Source organism: Loxodonta africana, chromosome 6 (assembly GCF_030014295.1).
Source record: "Loxodonta africana isolate mLoxAfr1 chromosome 6, mLoxAfr1.hap2, whole genome shotgun sequence".
Taxonomy (NCBI): Eukaryota; Metazoa; Chordata; class Mammalia; order Proboscidea; family Elephantidae; genus Loxodonta; species Loxodonta africana.
Window position 1 is genome coordinate 79,821,585 of NC_087347.1, and position 19,733 is coordinate 79,841,317.

The window sequence follows — 19,733 nt, forward strand, 5'->3', positions numbered from 1 at the left end:
TCCTGTGGGCCTCCATTGTCCTTTTTTTGTTTGTTTTTGGCCTCTAGTCACTATTTAGATACATATCACAACTCTCCTACTACACTAAAATTTTCTTGATTCTTGGGTTTAAGTTCCTGTTACATATTTATTAAACAAATGATTCATCTTATCTTCCCTATGGAGCAAGCACTTAGTGAATTTTTTTTTTTTTTTTTTTTTTGTCATCATGCTTTAATCTGCATTCTTTTGTTCTTTGTTTTCCTATCTGCTTTCCTCTTTTCTGGCTTAATGTTACCTTTAACTATGTTACCTATAAAGTCTCTGTTTTCTACTAGTTTTTTTTTTTTTTTTAAGTGTCCACCTGATTTAATTAGATCACTCTTCATCAGCATCTCTCTCCCCGCCGCTGACCAGTCCCTTTCATGTCTGATGAGTTGTCTTCGGGGATGGTTTCTGTCCTGTGCCAACAGAAGGTCTGGGGAGCATTGCCGCCGGGATTCGTCTAGTCTCAGTCAGACCATTAAGTATGGTCTTTTTATGAGAATTTGGGGTCTGCATCCCACTGATCTCCTACTGCCTCAGGAGTTCCCCATTGTGCTCCCTGTCAGGGCAGTCATCGATTGTGGCCGGGCACCAACTAGTTCTTCTGGTCTCAGGATGATGTAGGTCTCTGGTTCATGTGGCCCTTTCTGTCTCTTGGGCTCTTAGTTGTCGTATGACCTTGGTGTTCTTCATTTTCCTTTGCTCCAGGTGGGTCGAGACCAATCGATGCATCCTAGATGGCCGCTTGTTAGCATTTAAGACCCCAGATGGCCACATTTCAAAGTAGGATGCAGAATGTTTTCATAACAGAATTATTTTGCCAATTGACTTAGAAGTCCCCTTAAACCATGTTCCCCAGACCCCCGCCCCTGCTCCGCTGACCTTTGAAGCATTCATTTTATCCCAGAAACTTCTTTGCTTTTGGTCCCGTCCAATTGAACTGACCTTCCATGTATTGAGTGTTGTCTTTCCCTTCACCCAAAGCAGTTCTTATCTACTGATTAATCCATAAAAAAACCTTCTCCCTTCCTCCCTCCCTCTCCCCTTCTTAACCACAAAAGTATGTCTTCTTCTCAGTTGTTACTATTTCTCAAGATCTTATAATAGTGGTCTTATACAATATTTGTCCTTTTGCCTCTAACTAATTTCGCTCAGCGTAATGCCTTCCAGGTTCCTCCATGTTATGAAATGTTTCACAGATTCGTCACTGTTCTTTATCGATGCATAGTATTCCATTGTGTGAATATACCACAATTTATTTACCCATTCATCCGTTGACGGACACCTTGGTTGCTTCCAACTTTTTGCTATTGTAAACAGAGCTGCAATAAACGTGGGTGTGCATATATCTGTGTGAAGGCTCTTGTATCTCTAGGGTATATTCCGAGGAGTGGGATTTCTGGGTTGTATGGTAGTTCTATTTCTAACTGTTTAAGATAATGCCAGATAGATTTCCAAAGTGGTTGTACCATTTTACATTCCCACCAGCAGTGTATAAGAGTTCCAATCTCTCCGCAGCCTCTCCAACATTTATTATTTTGTGTTTTTTGGATTAATGCCAGCATTGTTGGAGTGAGATGGAATCTCATCGTAGTTTTAATTTGCATTTCTCTAATGGCTAATGATCAAGAGAATTTTCTCATGTATCTGTTAGCTGCCTGAATATCTTCTTTAGTGAAATGTGTGTTCATATCCTTTGCCCATTTCTTGATTGGGTTGTTTGTCTTTTTGTGGTTGAGTTTTGACAGAATCATGTAGATTTTAGAGATCAGGCGCTGGTCGGAGATGTCATAGCTGAAAATTCTTTCCCAGTCTGTAGGTGGTCTTTTTACTCTTTTGGTGAAGTCTTTAGATGAGCATAGGTGTTTGATTTTTAGGAGCTCCCAGTTATCGGGTTTCTCTTCATCATTTTTGGTAATGTTTTGTATTCTGTTTATGCCCTGTATTAGGGCTCCTAGGGTTGTCCCGATTTTTTCTTCCATGATCTTTATCGTTTTCGTCTTAATGTTTAGGTCTTTGATCCACTTGGGGTTAGTTGTTGTGCATGGTGTGAGGTATGGGTCCTGTTTCATTCTTTTGCAAATGGATATCCAGTTATGCCAGCACCATTTGTTAAAAAGACTATCTTTTCCCCAATTAACTGACACTGGGCCTTTGTCAAATATCAGCTGCTCATACGCGGATGGATTTATATCTGGGTTCTCAATTCTATTCCATTGGTCTATGTGCCTGTTGTTGTACCAATACCAGGCTGTTTTGACTACTGTGGCTGTATAATAGGTTCTGAAATCAGGTAGAGTGAGGCCTCCCACTTTCTTCTTCTTTTTCAGTAATGCTTTGCTTATCCGGGGGTTCTTTCCCTTCCATATGAAATTGGTGATTTGTTTCTCTATTCCCTTAAAATATGACATTGGAATTTGGATTGGAAGTGCGTTATATGTATAGATGGCTTTTGGTAGAATAGACATTTTTACTATGTTAAATCTTCCTATCCATGAGCAAGGTATGTTTTTCCACTTAAGTATGTCCTTTTGAATTTCTTGTAGTAGAGCTTTGTAGTTTTCTTTGTATAGGTCTTTTACATCCTTGGTAAGATTTATTCCTAAGTATTGTATCTTCTTGCGGGCTACTGTGAATGGTATTGATTTGGTTATTTCCTCTTCGGTGTTCTTTTTGTTGATGTAGAGGAATCCAAGTGATTTTTGTATGTTTATTTTATACCCTGAGACTCTGCCAAACTCTTCTATTAGTTTCAGTAGTTTTCTGGAGGATTCCTTAGGGTTTTCTGTGTATAAGATCATGTCATCTGCAAATAGTGATAACTTTACTTCCTCCTTGCCAATCCGGATACCCTTTATTTCTTTGTCTAGCCTAATTGCCCTGGCTAGGACTTCAAGTACGATGTTGAATAAGAGCGGTGATAAAGGACATCCTTGTCTGGTTCCCGTTCTCAAGGGAAATGCTTTCAGGTTCTCTCCATTTAGAGTGATATTGGCTGTTGGCTTTGCATAGATGCCCTTTATTATGTTGAGGAATTTTCCTTCAATTCCTATTTTGGTAAGAGTTTTTATCATAAATGGGTGTTGGACTTTGTCAAATGCCTTTTCTGCATCAATTGATAAGATCATGTGGTTTTTGTCTTTTGTTTTATTTATGTGATGGATTACATTAATGGTTTTTCTGATATTAAACCAGCCTTGCATACCTGGTATAAATCCCACTTGATCAGGGTGAATTATTTTTTTGATGTGTTGTTGGATTGTATTGGCTAGAATTTTGTTGAGGATTTTTGCATCTATGTTCATGAGGGATATAGGTCTATGATTTTCTGTTTTTGTAATGTCTTTACCTGGTTTTGGTATCAGGGAGATGGTAGCTTCATAGAATGAGTTGGGTAGTATTCCGTCATTTTCTATGCTTTGAAATACCTTCAGTAGTAGTGGTGTTAACTCTTCTCTGAAAGTTTGGTAGAACTCTGCAGTGAAGCCATCCGGGCCAGGGCTTTTTTTTGTTGGAAGTTTTTTGATTACCTTTTCAGTCTCTTTTTTTGATATGGGTCTATTTAGTTGTTCTACTTCTGAATGTGTTAGTTTAGGTAGGTAGTGTTTTTCCAGGAATTCATCCATTTCTTCTAGGTTTTCAAATTTGTTAGAGTACAATTTTTTGTAGTAATCTGAAATGATTCTTTTAATTTCATTTGGTTCTGTTGTGATGTGGTCCTTCTCGTTTCTTATTCGGGTTATTTGTTTCCTTTCCTGTATTTCTTTAGTCAGTCTAGCCAATGGTTTATCAATTTTCTTAATTTTTTCAAAGAACCAGCTTTTGGCTTTGTTAATTCTTTCAATTGTTTTTCTGTTCTCTAATTCATTTAGTTCAGCTCTAATTTTTATTATTTGTTTTCTTCTGATGCCTGATGGATTCTTTTGTTGCTCACTTTCTATTTGTTCAAGTTGTCGGGACAGTTCTCTGATTTTGGCTCTTTCTTCTTTTTGTATGTGTGCAATTATCGATATAAATTGGCCTCTGAGCACTGCTTTCGCTGTGTCCCAGAGGTTTTGATAGGAAGTATTTTCATTCTCGTTGCATTCTATGGATTTCCTTATTCCCTCCTTGATGTCTTCTATAACCCAGTCTTTTTTCAGGAGGGTATTGTTCATTTTCCAAGTATTTGATTTCTTTTCCCTAGTTTTTCTGTTATTGATCTCTAGTTTTATTGCCTTGTGGTCTGAGAAGATGCTTTGTAATATTTCGATGTTTTGGACTCTGCAAAGGTTTGTTTTATGACCTAATATGTGGTCTATTCTAGAGAATGTTCCATGTGCACTAGAAAAAAAAGTATACTTTGCAGCAGTTGGGTGGAGAGTTCTGTATAAGTCAATGAGGTCAAGTTGGTTGATTGTTGTAAGTAGGTCTTCCGTGTCTCTATTGAGCTTCTTACTGGATGGCCTGTCCTTCTCTGAAAGTGGTGTATTGAAGTCTCCTACTATAATTGTGGAGGTGTCTATCTCACTTTTCAATTCTGTTAAAATTTGATTTATGTATCTTGCAGCCCTGTCATTGGGTGCATAAACATTTAATATGGTTATGTCTTCCTGATCAATTGTCCCTTTTATCATTATATAGTGTCCTTCTTTATCCTTTGTGGTGGATTTAAGTCTAAAGTCTATTTTGTCAGAAATTAATATTGCTACTCCTCTTCTTTTTTGCTTATTGTTTGCTTGATATATTTTTTTCCATCCTTTGAGTTTTAGTTTGTTTGTGTCTCTAAGTCTAAGGTGTGTCTCTTGTAGGCAGCATATAGATGGATCGTGTTTCTTTATCCAGTCCGTGACTCTCTGTCTCTTTATTGGTGCATTTAGTCCATTTACATTCAGCGTAATTATAGATAAATAAGTTTTTAGTGCTGTCATTTTGATGCCTTTTTATGTGTGTTGTTGGCCATTTCATTTTTCCACATATTTTTTGTGCTGAGACGTTTTTCTTAGTAAATTGTGAGATCCTCATTTTCATAGTGTTTGACTTTATGTTAGTTGAGTCATTACGTTTTTCTTGGCTTTTATCTTGAGTTATGGAGTTGCTATACCTTTTTGTGGTTACCTTATTATTTACCCCTATTTTTCTAAGTAAAAACCTAACTTGTAACGTTCTATATCGCCTTGTATCACTCTCCATCTGGCAGTTCAATGCCTCCTGTATTTAGTCCCTCTTTTTTATTATTGTAATCTTTTACCTATTGACTTCCATGATTCCCTGTTATGTGTATTATTTAATTAATTAATTAATATTAATTTGTTTGTTTTTGTGATTTCCCTATTTGAGTTGATATCAGGACGTTCTGTTTTGTGACCTTGTATTGTGCTGGTACCTGATATTATTGGTTTTCAGACCAAACAATATCCTTTAGTATTTCTTGTAGCTTTGGTTTGGTTTTTGCAAATTCTCTAAGTTTGTGTTTATCTGTAAATATCTTAATTTTGCCTTCATATTTCAGAGAGAGTTTTGCTGGATATATGATCCTTGGCTGGCAGTTTTTCTCCTTCAGTGTTCTGTATATGTCGTCCCATTCCCTTCTTGCCTGCATGGTTTCTGCTGAGTAGTCTGAACTTATTCTTATTGATTCTCCCTTGAAGGAAACCTTTCTTTTCTCCCTGGCTGCTTTTAAAATTTTCTCTTTATCTTTGGTTTTGGTGAGTTTGATGATAATATGTCTTGGTGTTTTTCTTTTTGGATCAATCTTAAATGAGGTTCAATGAGCGTCTTGGATAGATATCTTTTCGTCTTTCATGATGTCAGGGAAGTTTTCTGTCAGGAGTTCTTCAACTATTTTCTCTGTGTTTTCTGTCCCCCCTCCCTGTTCTGGGACTCCAATCATCCGCAGGTTATCCTTCTTGATAGAGTCCCACATGATTCTTAGGGTTTCTTCATTTTTTTTAATTCTTTTATCTGATTTTTTTTCAGCTATGTTGGTGTTGATTCCCTGGTCCTCCAGATGTCCCAGTCTGCATTCTAATTGCTCGAGTCTGCTCCTCTGACTTCCTAGTGCGTTGTCTAATTCTGTAATTTTATTGTTAATCTTTTGGATTTCTACATGCTGTCTCTCTATGGATTCTTGCAACTTATTAACTTTTCCACTATGTTCTTGAATAATCTTTTTGAGTTCTTCAACAGTTTTATCAGTGTGTTCCTTGGCTTTTTCTGCAGTTTGCCTTATTTCGTTTCTGATGTCTTGAAGCATTCTGTAAATTAGTTTTTTATATTCTGTATCTGATAATTCCAGGATTGTATCTTCATTTGGGAAAGATTTTGATTCTTTTGTTTGGGGGGTTGAGAAGCTGTCGTGGTCTGCTTCTTTATGTGGTTTGATATGGACTGCTGTCTCTGAGCCATCACTGGGAAACTAGTTTTTCCAGAAAATCCGCTAAAAAAAAATGCAGTCAGATCCCTATCAGAATTCTCCCTCTGGCTCAGGCTATTCGGATGTTAATGAAGCCACCTGGGGAGGGTGGGGGAGGGATCAGAGAGATAGGAGAGTAGCACCTCAGAATATAGCCAGAGTTTCTTGTCTTGCTTGGAATGACTATTATATCTGAGATTTCCGTGGGGCACGTCGCTTATGTGTGCTGGCTGTGTGGAGATCGTCCCCGGGGGGTCTGGCCCACTGGAGTCATGGTCAGATCCTCCGCTGTCAGCCCCACGCCCAAGGTTAAGGGTCCCCTACTGGGACGGTGCACTCCCGACTCCAAAATCAGTCGCTGCCTCCAGGGGACTCCCCGTCCCGCCAGCCGCATCGCCCCGCCGCCCCCGTGAACCAGCTGGACCCCCCCCCGGGGTCAGCTCAGGAGAGCAGAGCAGCTCCCCGGCCTGCGCCGCGACCGCACGTCCCGGCTGGGACGCCGCTCTCCCCGCACCAAGGCCAGTCACTGCCTCCCGGGGACTTCTCCCACCGGCTGCACTGCCACGCCGCCACGCCGCCCGCGCGAACTGGTTGGGCCCCCTCCCGGAATGAGTTCGGGGGCTAGGGCCGGGCCCCTTGTTTGTGCCGTCTGCCCCCCTGGGCTCTGCCCCAAATCGGGCGCCGAAGGTCACCTGACTGGTACGCTGGCTCCAGGCTCTGAAAACAATCGCTGCCTCCCTGTATTTGTTCATTCTCCGTCTCTAAATCTGTGTTTGTTTTTCAGAGTTCGTAGATTGTTATGTATGTGATTGATTCACTTGTTTTTCCCAGTCTTTGTTGCAAGAGGGATCCACGGTAGCGTCCACCTAGTCCGCCATCTTGGCCCTGCCCTGTGAATTTTTAAAAGATGCATTTTTTCCCATAAATGCTTGTATGTATTTTAATTATTTTATTAGCATATCACATTTTTATTTGTTAACTAATTAAAAAAAATTAAGTTAATGGTAAGAATCTCAGATAAGTTGCATTAGAGCTCTACTCCATGGGAGAAAAGTAGAGAAGATATTTTTAGAAAGTTGGGGAAAGTAGATGACCAACTGGTTCATGTATAAATAGAGAAATTTCTAGGTAGATTTGATGTCCCTTTTTTAGTACCTTACTTGATAAACCCAGTAAAATTTTCATATTTTTTCTTTATAAAATTAGAAAAAGAGAAAAACATTTGATCCAGATTATTGCTACATCTTCTTGTTGTATGTAGCACATTTCATGTATTTGATCTCTAAAGAGAATACAAAATAAGTAAATAGATAAATCAGTTGTCTGAGGACTAAATAGTGTCAGATTTGACAATTTCTTATTCATTTTCCACTTTTATTTAGAAACTGATAATGCAAACTCAGAGTGATTTAAAAAATATAAAGCTACTTCATAGCCCTGAGCTTACTGGACATCAATTCTGAAATCTCCAAGAAATATTCTGAGGTTTTAATTTGATGACATTTTTTTTTCTGATGAATTTAGATGAATCATGTTTAATCGCTCCCTGGCAAGCTTCTTTTGATGCTAGGCAGGTCACTTTCTGTCCAAGGGAAGCAACAAGCTCTAAAAGACAATTAATACAAAATGACTCAATCGTCGTTGTTAACGGCTCTACTCTCGTCGCCCAGAAGCGAGGATTAACTCTGCTCTCTGCACAAATTTTTTTCCTAGCTGCAAGTCAGCCAACACATCAGCGGTGTATAGCAGAGCCCCAGAGAGGGGGCTGTGCAGTGGCACTTTACATTAACAGCACTCTTCATATTATGCTAATTAAGGAAGTAGAGCAATCTGATGCAATGATGGCACTTAAACTGAGCTTTCTAATGGCGATAATGTGCCTCAAAGGGCACCAGTCAGTGTCCTGCCATTGAGTGCAATCTACGCCTGGACAAGTTAAAGGTTGGGAATGATTACAGTGTGCCAGTAAGTGCTTCAAAGTAGGAAATTTGGGATAAATCCAATTTTAGTATCTCAAAGTCTTTATAAAAGACCCTGTGTTGACTTTTATTCTCAAGTATTATGAAAATACTAATTATGCTCATTTCTATCTCCATTGAGATAAACAGTATTGATCAAAATTCTCTGACTTATAGGTGTGAGCCAGCTACTTAGTTCCAAAAGATGCTGTGTTCCTGTAGTAATTTCACCCCTCCATAATGTATGCTGTAAGATCCTTGGGTGGTACAAATCATTTGTACTGGATTACTTGCCACCCTCAAGGTTGGCAGTTTTAATTCACCAAGTCTCAACATGGCAGAAAGACGTGGTGATCTGCTTTCCGAAGATTACAGCCAAGAAAACCCTATGGAGCAGTTCTAAATCTGTATCACATAGAGCCTCCATGAGTTGAAATTGACTCCATGGCAACAGGTTTTTATTTTATTTTCCCAGTTTAATGTACCTTGTGTTTTAATTTGAGGCTTACAGGGATGTCTGAAGTAAACTCCTCGTAAATTCATCCTCTCAGGAGCAGTATACAGACTCAGAAGGTAAGAGGCACATTCCTTTCCAAGGTTCATTGCATTTGTGAAAACATCCAGTAATAAGGTCATGAAAGCAGAGGGTGGCAAAGACAGATTCAGTCGGACCTTGGTGGGAGATCCAGGATCCATATTTTTGAACATTCACATGCCCTTTTCCTAAGTGCGGTTGCTGCAACTAGAATGACACACTCTTATATTTAACCCTTTCCCTCTTCCCACGCCTCTTTTTTTCTGGTTCTGCTACTTGCTTTCTGGACTGTAGGCAGGGAGGGTTTTGTTTTCTTTCCACTCACTTTTTTTTGCTCATGGTTCAGCTAACATACCCTCTATCCACACAACTGCTGAATATCCCAAGGTTGTGACTTCCTTAGTTAAAAAGTCACCATACTTTTAGCCCAGCATGCTCACAATGAATAGATGTTCTGCAGAACAAATGGATTTTCTTGTTAATAACACCATTTTTAAACCAGAAGTCTAGCTGCACCGAAACGTTGTCAAATAAAAGACCATGTGACATGAAACTGGCAGGGGAAAAATAATGAAGTGCTGTTATAATTGTGGTTTAAAAGTATTTTAAATTTACTCAATTAAGATTTTCTATTTTCTTAAGCCTCACCTACACTTTATCACCATTTCTTTAAAGTGATTGTGTTTATCAGTTCCACTAGGTCAGCTTTGTGTTTAATGGACCTTGTTTAGAATCACAAAGAGTCACTAGGATTGTATCCTCTGAAACAGAAGATGTTTAACCTCTGAGCCTACTTTCCTCAGTGCAATAATTTGTGGTCAAACTATCAAAAGCACAATGAGGCTGTTAAAGTCCAACCCCAGATAATGAACCAAACCAACGCATTGCCATTGTGTCGATTCCAACCCATAGCTACCCTACAGGACAGAGTAGAACTGCCCCACAGAGTTTCTAAGAAGTGCCTGGTGGATTCAAACTGCCGACCTTTTGGTTAGCAGCCGTAGCTCTTAACCACTAAGCCACCTACAAGATGGGGGAGAAGGTGGTCCCTCACTGAAATTCCAGATCAGCAGGATTTCTAAATCCAAAAACTTAAGAAAGCATTACAAATATAGTCTTTAAAAAATCTGCCTGTATTTCACCTTAACTGGTTGCCTAGGCACTGCTTTCTTTGCTTTCCAGTTTCCCGTCCAGAATGAAGGAAACATTAATTGCTTTCCCTTTCCCCTACATTTCTAAAACCAGACACATACCGGAAGTATGCAACTTCTGAGAGGCAATTAGAGTTAATGGTATTAAAAATCTAATCACAGGACTGCTCTTGGCTTGTATCTGCAGAACTGACTAGTAAGGCCTAGCATTCCAAATGCACGAAAACAAGCAACTCTGTAACCCTTATTTTATCGGGGGCAACTGTTCATGGTCTGTTCACAGAAAATGTCTCAGATATATTTCTTAAAACAGGGACATTTGCACTTTCTTGCTTTTAAATTGCTTTGGATATGTGTTAAGGATGACAGCAAGAAAAGAAACAGAGGTATGACAAGGGAAAAAATATGTTCTCCCGAGTCCAAGTGATGACAGTCACCACAGAGACTCTCTGCTTCTTTTCAGGAATGTTTGTACTTTAAGACGTTGGGAGAAACAGATGCTGCAGCCAAAGCATTCATTACAAGATGTGGAGCAGTCACAGCAAAGGGCCCTGTAGAAAGCGGAAGGGCTTACCCTGGACTCCTCCTGACCTTCCATGACAAAGAGGGGGTTGGAAGAGATGTCCTCTAAAATTCCTTTTGCCATTGAAATTCTATGAGCGTATGATGCTGAATGAAAGGCTTGATATACATTCATGGTGCAGGTTATACAGTTTTTAAGATACCAGGACAAGAAGATAAACATTAAAAGAGAAAAACTACAAAAAAACTATTCCATAATAGAAAAATGGTTTATTCCTGATGATCTTTAGCCCAATAAAATAAAAATTAATAATTATAATGGTAATAATAACTTACTGATCTCTTCCAACTCCTTAGCATTGTTCTAAGCATTTTCTATGTATTATCATTTAATCCTTACGGTGTTACAAGGCAGATATTATTATTACCCTCTTTCTAGAGAGGGAGAAACTGAGTAATTCACCCCAGATCAGACATACACAGAAGTGCCTAGGCAAAGATTGGAATATGGGCAGTATAGCTTCAGATTCCAGGTCTTAACCACTATTTACAAGTCAGAATATTTACCTGAAAATCACCAGAGTGATTCTACTCATATGAAGAGGACCTTCAAATGTCCTTCATAAATCATTAAAATCTATAAGTAAAGAAAAAAAGAAAACCTGTCCTCAGCTTCTCTATTAAATCTACCTGATTTCTGTCTACATTGGAGTCAGTGCAGTTATTGCCATTATGTGTATATACATATATATACATATATATATATGTATCTGATTTATCCAATTTCCCAAACATTTTTAATACCTGCCCCCTACAACTGTTCTGCATGCATCTAGCCAGTGGGATTTGTCTGTCAGTGCCTTTCTGGGGAATGCCCAGGCAACAAACAGAAATGTATTGTCATTTCAATCTAAGCAAAACACAGTTAACAAGTCTTTCATATCTCAAGGGCAATGACTCTTAGATTACAAGATCACCAATCACATTGGATTCTCCAAATTTGCACTTGTTATTAGTTTGCAATTCTACTTAAATATCATCAACGCTCAGCAAGCAGCTAACATTCATATCTAGAGAAAGATCTAGGATATCCCAGTAAGTTCCTCATGAAGTTACAGAAGTCAGTTGTTTAAAAAGCAGGATATTTTACAGTGCAGTCATATGAGGTTAGGTGATAAAGTCAACGATTAACGCAAAAATCAGTTAGACAAAAAAAAGAAAAACTATACCTGAAGAGGCTCTAAATCTGTCATACGGGTCACATGGCAGGTTTTAAACAGAACTGTATCTTGATAGGGTCTACATGCTTGAGGTTTCCCCCACTGTAGGAATCAATAACAATTTCTTCTGCAAGCATAAAGTACAGCCCTTGACTTGCATCTGGGGGCACGTTGTATGAAAAAGCTCCCCACCTCAACAAAAACTGTGTATAGCTAAATTTGCAGGCATTAAATGTGCATTTTATGTGACATCTAGTGTATTCGTAGAAACAAAGGTAATTGCCAGTATTCTGTCCTAGGTAAATCCATTAAGCACTCAGCTGCTAATCAAAAAGGTCAGCGGTTTGAACCCACCAGCCACTGCTCCGGGAAAGAAAGACCTGGCAGTCAGCTTCTGTAGACTACAGCCTTGGAAACCCTATGGGGCAGCTCTACTTTGCTCTGTAGGGTTGTTGAGTCAGAATCAATTTGAGGGCAACTAGTTTGGTTATGGGTAAATACATTAACTGCATAATAAATGAAATTAATGTATACTTGCCTTAAAAATAATATAAAGGGAAACTATTCAAATTGTAGTAAACAAACAGAACAAAATAAAGATTAAAATATGCTTTATCTTTAATACTGATGTTTGAAGAAAAGAGTTTTAATCATAAATTTAAAAAAGATAGGTATTTTGGGAAAGGCATTTTCTCTGAACAGTAGTTAAGGAACAACTCCAAATAAAACATCAACAATAAATGGGGGCGGGGGGGGAGGTGTGACTAAACATGGAAACAAAATGAAAATGGATGTTATTAACGATACCGCTCCTCGGTGAAATATTATATACTAAATTTCAGCACAATGGCTTAAAGATGGAGAAACATTATGTAAACTGCTTGAGATATATTAAAATGAAATAGCAAAATAATGTCACATGTTTGGTTTGCTGGGCGGTGCAAATGGTTAAACACTTGGCTGCTATTCCAAAAGCTGACAGTTTGAGCCCACCCAGAGGCACCTTGGAAGAAAGGCTTGGTGATGTGCTTATGAAAAATCAGCCACTGAAAACCCTATAGAGCACAGTTCTACTCTGACACTTGTGGGGTCGCCAAGAGTCAAAATCAACACACTGGCAACTGGTGGCGGTAGCTATTTAATATCCGTTCTAATCTTCTGAATTAACAGAACCTCAGTTTGTGCAGAGTAACAACACAACTAACAATACAACTAGACTCAAATGCGCATTTGTTAGGCTGTTGTGTAGCCATAGCTGTGCATGTGACACATTTCTGAGCAAAAATATGTAAGCAGAAGTCAATGGAAGGATCTTTAAGGAAAGCTCTTTAGAAATGGGGCAGAACCTGCAGGCATATCTTCTGCCCCTGGTCCTTCTGCTTCTTCCTGTTTAATACTACAGGGTTATGTTAGACATGGGGCTGTCGCCTTGAAGCCACAGTAGAACCCACATAGTAACAACAACTGACTACAGAACTAAAACGGAACCGAGCCCTGGATAAATTCCTATCCTAAACCTTCTTTTTTTTTTTTTTTAATAATTTTTATTGTGCTTTAAGTGAATGTTTACAAATCAAGTCAGTCTGTCACATATAAGCTTATACACACCTTACTCCATACTCCCACTTACTCTCCCCCTAATGAGTCAGCCCTTCCAGTCTCTCCTTTTATGACCGTTTGGCCAGTTTCTAACCGTCTCTATCCTCCCATTCCCCCTCCAGACAGGAGATGCCAACACAGTCTCAAGTGTCCACCTGAAACAAGTAGCTCACTCTTCGTCAGCATCCCTCTCCAACACATTGTCCAGTCCCTTCCATGTCTCATGAGTTGTCTTCAGGAATGGTTCCTGTTCTGGGCCAACAGAAGGTTTGGGGACCATGACTGCCGGGATTCCTCTAGTCTCAGTCAGACCATTAAGTCTGGTCTTCTTATGAGAATTTGGGACCTGCATCCCACTGTTCTCCTACTCCCTTAGGGGTTCTCTGTTGTGCTCCCTGTCAGGGCAGTCATCGGTTGTGGCTGGGCACCATCTAGTTCTTCTGGTCTCAGGATGATGTAAGTCTCTAGTTCACGTGGCCCTTTCTGTCTCTTGGGCTCATAGTTATCACGTGACCTTGGTGTTCTTTGTTCTCCTTTGATCCAGGTAGGTTGAGACCAATTGATGCATCTTAGATGGCTGCTTGTTAGCATTTAAGACCCCAGACGCCACAGTTCAAAGTGGGATGCAGAATGTTTTCATAATAGAATTTATTTTGCCAATTGACTTAGATATCCCCTTAAGCCATAGTCCCCAAACCCCTGCCCTTGCTCCACTGACCTCCAAAGCATTCAGTTTATCCTGGAAACTTCTTTGCTTTTGGTCCAGTCCAGTTGAGCTGACCTTCCCTGTATTGAGTTTTCCCTTCACCTAAAGTAGTTCTTATCTACTAACTAATCAGTAAATAACCCTCTCCCCCCCTCCCTCCCTCCCCCCTCTCGTAACCACAAAAGAATGTGTTCTTCTCAGTTTATACTATTTCTCAAGATCTTATAATAGTGGTCTTATACAATATTTGTCCTTTTGTGTCTGACTAATTTCGCTCAGCATAATGCCTTCCAGGTTCCTCCATGTTATGAAATGTTTCACAGATTCCTCACTGTTCTTTATCGATGAGTAGTATTCCATTGTATGAATATACCATAAATTATTTAACCATTCATCCATTGATAGATACCTTGGTTGCTTCCAGCTTTTTGCTATTGTAAACAGTGCTGCAATAAACATGGGTGTGCATATATCTGTTCGTATAAAGGCTCTTATTTCTCTAGGGTATATTCCGAGGAGTGGGATTTCTGGGTTGTATGGTAGTTCTATTTCTAACTTTTTAAGAAAACGCCAGAAAGATTTCCAAAGTGGTTGTACCATTTTACATTCCCACCAGCAGTGTATGAGAGTTCCAATCTCTCCGCAGCCTCTCCAACAGTTATTATTTTGTGTTTTTTGGATTAATGCCAGCCTTGTTGGAGTGAGATGGAATCTCATCGTAGTTTTAATTTGCATTTCTCTAATGGCTAATGATCGAGAGCATTTTCTCATGTATCTGTTAGCTGCCTGAATATCTTCTTTAGTGAAATGTGTGTTCATATCCTTTGCCCACTTCTTGATTGGGTTGTTTGTCTTTTTGTGGTTCAGTTTTGACAGAATCATATAGATTTTAGAGATCAGGCGCTGGTCGGAGATGTCATAGCTGAAAATTCTTTCCCAGTCTGTAGGTGGTCTTTTTACTCTTTTGGTGAAGTCTTTAGATGAGCATAGGTGTTTGATTTTTAGGAGTTCCCAGTTATCTGGTTTCTTTTTGTCATTTTTAGTAATGTTTTATATTTTGTTTATGCCTTGTATTAAGGCTCCTAACATTGTCCCTATTTTTTCTTCCATGGTCTTTATCGTTTTAGTCTTTATGTTTAGGTCTTTGAACCACTTGGGGTTAGTTTTTGTGCATGGCATGAGGTATGAGTCCTGTTTCATTTTTTTGCAAATGGATATCCAGTTATGCCAGCACCATTTGTTAAAAAGACTATCTTTTCCCCAATTAACTGACACTGGGCCTTTGTCAAATATCAGCTGCTCATATGTGGACGGATTTATATCTGGGTTCTCAATTCTGTTCCATTGGTCTATGTGCCTGTCATTGTACCAGTACCAGGCTGTTTTGACTACTGTGGCTGTATAATAGGTTCTAAAACCAGGTAGAGTAAGGCCTCCCACTTTCTTCTTCTTTTTCAGTAATGCTTTACTTATCCGGGGCTTCTTTCCCTTCCATATGAAATTGGTGATTTGTTTCTCCATCACATTAAAAAATGACATTGGAATTTGGATCGGAAGTGCATTATATGTATAGATGGCTTTTGGTAGAATAGACATTTTTACCATGTTAAGTCTTCCTATCCATGAGCAAGGTATGTTTTTCCACTTATGTAGGTCCCTTTTAGTTTCTTGTATTAGTACTTTGTACTTTTCTTTGTATAGGTCTTTTACATCTTTGGTAAGATTTATTCCTAAGTATTTTATCTTCTTGCGGGCTACTGTGAATGGTATTGATTTGGTGATTTCCTCTTTGATGTTCTTTTTGTTGATGTAGAGGAATCCAAGTGATTTTTGTATGTTTATCTTATAACCTGAGACTCTGCCAAACTCTTCAATTAGTTTCAGTAGTTTTCTGGAGGATTCCTTAGGGTTTTCTGTGTATAAGATCATGTCATCTGCAAATAGAGATAATTTTACTTCTTCCTTGCTAATCCGATGCCCTTTATTTCTCTGTCTAGACTAATTGCTCTGGGTAGGACCTCTAGCACAATGTTGAATAAGAGCAGTGATAAAGGGCATCCTTGTCTGGTTCCCATTCTCAAGGGAAATGCTTTCAGGCTCTCTCCATTTAGAATGATGTTGGCTGTTGACTTTGCATAGATGCCCTTTATTATGTTGAGGAATTTTCCTTCAATTCCTAATTTGCTGAGAGTTTTTTTCATGAATCGGTGTTGGACCTGGTCAAATGCCTTTTCTACATCAATTGATAAGATCATGTGGTTATTGTCTTCTGTTTTATATATACGGTGGATTACATTAATGGTTTTTCTAATATTAAACCAACCTTGCATACCTGGTATAAATCCCACTTGGTCATGGTGGATTATTTTTTTTGATATGTTGTTGTATTCTATTGGCTAGAATTTTGTTGAGGGTTTTTGCATCTATGTTCATGAGGGATATAGGTCTGTAATTTTCTTTTTTTGTAATGTCTTTACCTGGTTTTGGTATCAGGGAGATGGTGGCTTCATAGAATGAGTTGGGTAGTATTCCGTCATTTTCTATGCTTTGAAATACCTTTAGTGGTAGCGGTGTTAACTCTTCTCTGAAAGTTTGGTAGAACTCTGCAGTGAAGCCATCCGGGCCAGGGCTTTTTCTTTGTTGGGCGTTTTTGATTACCTTTTCAATCTCTTTTTTTGTTATGGGTCTATTTAGTTGTTCTAATTCTGATTGTGTTAGTTTTGGTAGGTGGTGTTTTTCTAGGAATTCACCCATTTCTTCTAGGTTTGCAAATTTGTTAGAGTACAATTTTTCATAATAATCTGATATGATTCTTTTAATTTCAGTTGGGTCTGTTGTGATATGGCCCATCTGGTTTCTTATTCGGGTTATTTGTTTCCTTTCCGTGAATTTCTTTAGTCAGCCTGGCCAAAGGTTTATCAATTTTGTTAATTTTTTCAAAGAACCAGCTTTTGGCTTTGTTAATTCTTTCAATTGTTTTTCTGTTCTCTAAGTCACTTAGTTCAACTCAAATTTTTATTATCTGTTTTCTTCTGATGCCTGATGTATTCTTTTGTTGCTCACTTTCTATTTGTTCAAGTTGTAGGGACAGTTCTCTGATTTTGGCTCTTTCTTCTTTATGTATATGTGCATTTATCAATATAAATTAGTACTGCGTTTGCTGTGTCCCAGAGGTTTGGATAGGAAGTGTTTTCATTCTCATTGCATTCTATGAATTTCTGTATTCCCTCCTTAATGTCTTCTATAACCCAGTCTTTTTTGAGCAGGGTATTGTTCAGTTTCCAAGTATTTGATTTCTTTTCCCTGATTTTTCTGTTATTGATTTCCACTTTTATGGCCTTGTGGTCTGAGAAGATGCTTTGCAATATTTCAATGTTTTGGATTCTGCAAAGGTTTGTTTTATGACCTAAATGTGATCTATTCTATAGAATGTTCCGTGCGCACTAGAAAAAAAAAAGTGTACTTTGCAGCTGTTGGGTGGAGTGTTCTGTATAAGTCTATGAGGTCAAGTTGGTTGATTGTAGCAGTTGGGTCCTCTGTGTCTCTATTGAGCTTCTTAATGGAAGTTCTATCCTTCTCCGAAAGTGGTGTGTTGAAGTCTCCTACTATAATTTTGGAGGTGTGTATCTCACTTTCCAGTTCTATTAAAGTTTGTTTTATATATCTAGCTGCCCTGTCATTGGGTGCATAAATATTTAATATGGTTATATCTTCCTGGTCAATTGTCCCTTTAATCATTATGTAGTGTCCTTCTTTATCCTTTGTGGTGGATTTAACTTTAAAGTCTATTTTGTCAGAAATTAATATTGCTCCTCCTGCTTTTTTTTGCTTGTTGTTTGATTGATAAATTTTTTTCCATCCTTTGAGTTTTAGTTTGTTTGTGTCTCTAAGTCTAAAGTTTGTCTCTTGTAGGCAGCATGTAGATGCGTCGTGTTTCTATATCCAGCCTGACATTCTCTGTCTCTTTATTGGTGCACTTAGTCCATTTACATTCAGCGTAATTATAGGTAAGTGTGTGTTTTTATGTGTTTAGTGCTGTCATTTTGATGCCTTTTTGTGTGTGTTGTTGACAATTTCATATTTCCACTTACTTTTTTGTGCTGAGACGTTTTTCTTAGTAAATTGTGTGTTCCTCATTTTCATAGTAGTCGAATTTATGTTTGCTGAGTCATTATGTTTTTCTTGGTTTTTATTTTGAGTTATGGAATTGTTAGACCTCTTTGTGGTTACCTTAATATTTACCCCTATTTTTCTAAATAAAAACCTAACTTGTATCATCCTATATTGCCTTGTTTTACTCTCCATATGGAAGATCTACACCTCCTGTATTTAATCCCTCTTTTTGATTGTTGTGATCTTTTACATAATGACTTCAATGATTCCCCATTTTGAGCATTTTTTTCTTTTTAAAATTAATTTTAATTTGTTTTTATGATTTCCCTATTTGAGTTGATATCAGGATTTTCTGTTCTGTGACCTTGTGTTGTGTTAGTATCTGATATTATTGATATTCTGACCAATTTCCTTTAGTATTTCTTGTAGCTTTGGTTTGGTTTTTGCAAATTCTCTAAGCTTGTGTTTATCTGTAAATGTTTTAATTTCACCTTCATATTTGAGAGAGAGTTTTGCTAGATACATGATGCTTGGCTGGCATTGCCTTCTTGACTGCATGGTTTCTGCTGAGTAGTCTGAACTTATTCTTATTGATTCTCCTTTGTAGGAGACCTTTCTTTTATCCCTGGCTGCTTTTAAATTTTTCTCTTTATCTTTGGTTTTGGCAAGTTTGATGATAATATGTCTTGGTGATTTTCTTTTTGGATCAATCTTAAATGGGGTTCGATGAGCATCTTGGATAGAATATCCTTTCATCTTTCATGTTGTCCGGGAAGTTTTCTGCCAACAGATCTTCAACTATTCTCTCTGTATTTTCTGTTATCCCTCCCTATTCTGGAACTCCAATCACATGCAAGTTATTCTTCTTGATAGAGTCTCATATGATTCTTAGGGTTTCTGCATTTTTTTTAATTCTTTTATCTGATTTTTTCTCAGCTATATTGGTGTCAATGGCCTTATCCTCCAGGTTCCCCACTCTGCATTCCAATTGCTCAATTCTACTCTTCTGACTTCCTATTCAGTTGTGTAATTCTGTAATTTTATTGTTAATCTTCTGGATTTCTGAATGCTGTCCCTTTATGGATTCTTGCAGCTTATTAATTTTTCCACTATGCTCTTGAAAAATCTTTTTGATTTCTTGAACTGCTTTATCAGTGTGTTTCTTTGCTTTTTCTGTAGATTGCCTTATTTCATTTCTGAGGTCATCTCTGATGTCTTGAAGCATTCTGTAAATTAGTTTTTTATATTCTGCATCTGGCAATTCCAGGATTGTATCTTCATTTGAGAAAGATTTTGATTCTTTAATTTGGGGAGTTGTAGAAGCAATCATGGTCTGCTTCTTTATGTGGTTTGATATCAACTGCTGTCTCCAAGCCATCTATAAGATATTGTAATGATTTATTTTATGTTTGCTCGCTGAGTCTTATGTTGTTTTGTTTTCTTTCAGTATACATAGATGGGGTACTAGATTGCACTGTCTTGATTGTTGTAGCCTTTGAATCACTTATGTC